Here is a 3,837-nt window from a genome sequence, read left to right on the forward strand (position 1 = left end):
AATGTGTACTATCGTAAAATACCAGCAAACGAAAAAGAATTAAAATGGAAGCACAAAATTAAATGAAAAAGAAATCATAAAACTAAAAACCCCCCAAACCTTATAGTACCGGTTGGTCTTACCAACCGGTACTAAAGGGCTCCAGGCCCCCGGAGCTGGCTCGTGCCACGTGGTTGCCCTTTAGCACCGGTTCATGCTGAACCGGTACTAAAGGGGGGGGGGCCTTTAGTGACCACAATTTAGTGTCGGTTACGTAACCGGCACTAAAGGGCCTTACGAACCGGTGCTATTGCCCGGTTCTGCACTAGTGGGCGCCGGTCCGGCCGTGGTGGAGTTGGACAGCTGCGCTGGTCTGGCCGTGGAGGAGTTGGACGGCGGCGCTGGTGCAGCTATGGGGGAAGTGGACGGCGACGTTGGTGCGGTGATGTTGGAGGTGGAAGGCAGCGCTGCGGCATCCACGGAGATGATGGATAGCGGCGCAATCTGATAGAAGGTTAAATGACTAGCTATGTCAAATAAAAGTAGAACAAACACCGTATTTATATGAGAGAAAACAAGTAATTCCCTACCTGAACGACTCATGTCTACGTAGTGGAGTTCTAGGTAAATAAAAGCGCTTATTCTGACCATCAAGTTTTGTGGTCGTAATGCGACTACAGGCATCTCTGCCACCAGTATCATAGCAATTTAGCACACAATGCTGCATGTGTTCAGCTAGTACAGATTTTGGCATAGCCTATGTAAAATCCATCATGTACTCGTATCTGCTACCAGCCTACCACTGATGTGATTAGCTCATAAACTGGATTCAGGTAAGCAATCTAAACAATCTGATTAACTAGAACTTAGTCTAACCTCCTTGGTCAGCAGAAAAAACATTATATGCACGCAAGGCCAGATCTCAAGGGGATAAACAGATAACTACCTTGGCAGGTTCTTCTTGGATAGCAGCAATCTTCTTCTTCTTCTTGTAGGGAGGTCGCTTCTTGCGAGCATCGCTGGTGATGGCCATGGTGGTGGTTGACGGCGGCGCCGCTGGGGCGGACATGGAGGAGATGAATGGTTGCTCTGGTCCGGCAATGAGGGAGTTGGAAGGCGGCGCTGGTGCAGCCGTGGGGAAGGTGGACCGCGGCGCTGGTGCAGCTGTGGGAGAGGTGGACCGCGGCGCTGGTGCGGCTACGATGGAGGTGGAAGGCGATGCTGCGGTGTCCATAGAAATGATGGATGTCGGCACTGCGTCGTCCATGTGGTAGGTGGACGGCGGCGCTAGACCGGCCATGGGGAAGGTGGACACAGCGCGGCGGCGTACCCTACCATCGTGCGAAGAGGGGAACGACCGAACAAGGATTAAATGGGTTATGTGAAAGACGTGGGTCAGCACACTTAGCCCACTTTCTAAATCACAGGTTACGCGGGTGTCCACAAATGCAGATTAAGTGGGCTTTTATGCGGGCGCCGTGAACCGCCCGTGTCTACTTGCAGCCTGACCAATAAATATATTAGATGGATTAGCTGGGCATAAGTGGGAACCTACTAAAAAAACGTACTATAAATGATGGCTCCTTCTCTTCGCCGAGTCACACTTCGCGCATAGCCTAAGCAAGCAGAGGACTGGGCGAGATCAAGCAACATGTTCCGAGCGATGCAGATTATCGTAGGTATGATGCGTCAAATCGATCTGGCTAGGCTCTGCGCACTGAGAAATGTTGTGCTAATGGGTCAGTCACTAGCTCTACATGCTAATCTTGATGTCTGTGTTTTGCAGGGAGGAGAGCCGTCGTGCTGCGTTGCGACGGTGGCTGCACTGGTTGGCCTCATCGGCAATGCGGCTACTCCACTGCCTCGAGCTCCCAGAGGTTGGCCAGGAAGGTGGCCGTGATCATCGGCGCCGCTAGCGGCATCGGCAAGGCGACAACGGCGGAGTTCGTTAGGAAGGGCGCCAAGCTCGTCCTCACGGACGTCCAGGACGATCTGGGCCGCGCCCTGTCGGCGGAGCTTGGCGCCGACTCTGCCTCGTACACCCGCTGCGACGTCACCGCTGAGGCGCATGTCGCCGCGGTGATCGACCTTGACGTGACCTACCACGGCAAGCTGGACATCATGCTCACCAACACCGTCATCATAGGCTCGCTGGCGTGGCCCGAGCTGGGCACGCTCGACCTTGCGGACTTCGACGCCGTCATAACGATCAACAACCGGGCGTCATGGCCGGGGTCAAGCACGTGGCCTGCGCCATGGCGCCGCGCCGCACGGGCAGTATCATCTTCACGGCCAGCATCGCCGGCGTACTAGGCCAGCTCACGCTGCACATGTACAGCGTCTTCAAGTTCGCGGAGGTGGGGCTCATGCGCTCCGTGGCGGGGAAGCTCGGCGCTGCCAATGGTTTGTCTTTTTTTCTTGAAAAGACAACATACACGAGGATACTACTTGGTGGTGAGGTGGGTTCCTAGTGGGCTAAATGGGGATTAAGTAGGATGGGCTGAGGTAGTCTCGCTTATGCCCCACCCCCACTTTTATAATTAAGTATGTCATTTATAATCAATCTGACAAACAGTAACTAATGTCTACTAGTTAATACAATACAGATCTAGTAATAATAATAATATGTGGTAGTCTAGACATGAGTTGTAAAATAATTCTTTCGGTCTTTTTTAGTCTACATATGAGTTTTGTTTGAAGTCAAAGTATATCTATTTTGATCAAACTTATAAAAAAATTATTAGCATTCACAATGCCAAATGAATATTTCTAGATTTATTATGAAATGGAGTTTCATAGTATATATATTTAGTATTGCAGATGTTGATATTTTTTAATATAAATTTGATCAACCTTTGCAATGTTTGACAGAAATCTAATATATGAAGTAAAAAAGAAACCGAGAAAGTATGACATACAGTCCTTCGATCTAGCGTGAGTCATGTTGTGTCGCCTTGAATGTCAAATCTGAAGCGCCTGGTAAGCAATTAAAAAGGACCGGAGGTTCACGCATAGGCACGCCGCAGGCCGTCGGTCGACGAGGGGAGACGGTAGGGGCGACTACGGTTCAGCGGCAGGATCAATCATCTAATCGATGTAGGACAAAAATATGACGGAGGCATCCATCTCATGGATCATTTGTGCGTTGCTTCGTGGGCTAAGTAATGCTCGGCCGTTTCCTAGCTGTTGGGCATGCTACTGATGACCGGCAGTTCTACTAATTAGTCAATCACAAGTTATATGAACGCCTTTGTCTCCACTGCGCAAAGTGCCTTCATATGACAACTTTATGTATGTCCCGAATCTGTCCAGGAAATTTCATCGCTCAAAGAAACCTATGCTTCTATTCAAATTAGACGTTAGATGGGACTACTTGCTGGAAGTGCTAAATTATCCTACCCGCTTTCGTGACTGGGTCTCGGCACTTCTTTCCTCCGCGTCCTCTAGAGTGTTGCTAAATGGTATTGCTGGTGACCCAATCAAGCACGGTCAGGGTCTCAGGCAGGGGGATCCGCTTTCACCGCTCCTCTTCGTGCTTGCCATAGACCCCCTACGTCATATTCTCAGCAAAGCCACAACCCAAGGAAAGCTACATCCCTTGCTAGAGAGACAACCGGGGAGAATTCGTGCCTCGTTCTATGCTGACGACGCTGCCATTTTCTGTGCCCCCATTAAGGAGGATGTCCAATACCTTACCAACATACTTTTCTCCTTTGGTGAATCTACTGGCCTCTCCACAAACTGCATCAAAAGTTCTGTGGCACCCATCAGATGTGCCAATGTGGACCTAGATGATGTTCTCCAGTCTTTCCCGGCTTGCCGGGCCTCCTTCCCGATCCGCTATCTTGAGCTCCCCCT

At 50.4% G+C, this 3,837-nt stretch overlaps 1 pseudogene; it reads left to right on the forward strand.

The window, feature by feature from the left end:
* The first annotated feature begins 1,277 nt into the window (after window positions 1–1,277).
* Window positions 1,278–2,292, forward strand: LOC119292531 (annotated as a pseudogene).
* The last annotated feature ends 1,545 nt before the right edge of the window (window positions 2,293–3,837 follow it).

Source organism: Triticum dicoccoides, chromosome 4B, assembly GCF_002162155.2.
Source record: "Triticum dicoccoides isolate Atlit2015 ecotype Zavitan chromosome 4B, WEW_v2.0, whole genome shotgun sequence".
NCBI lineage: Eukaryota > Viridiplantae > Streptophyta > Magnoliopsida > Poales > Poaceae > Triticum > Triticum dicoccoides.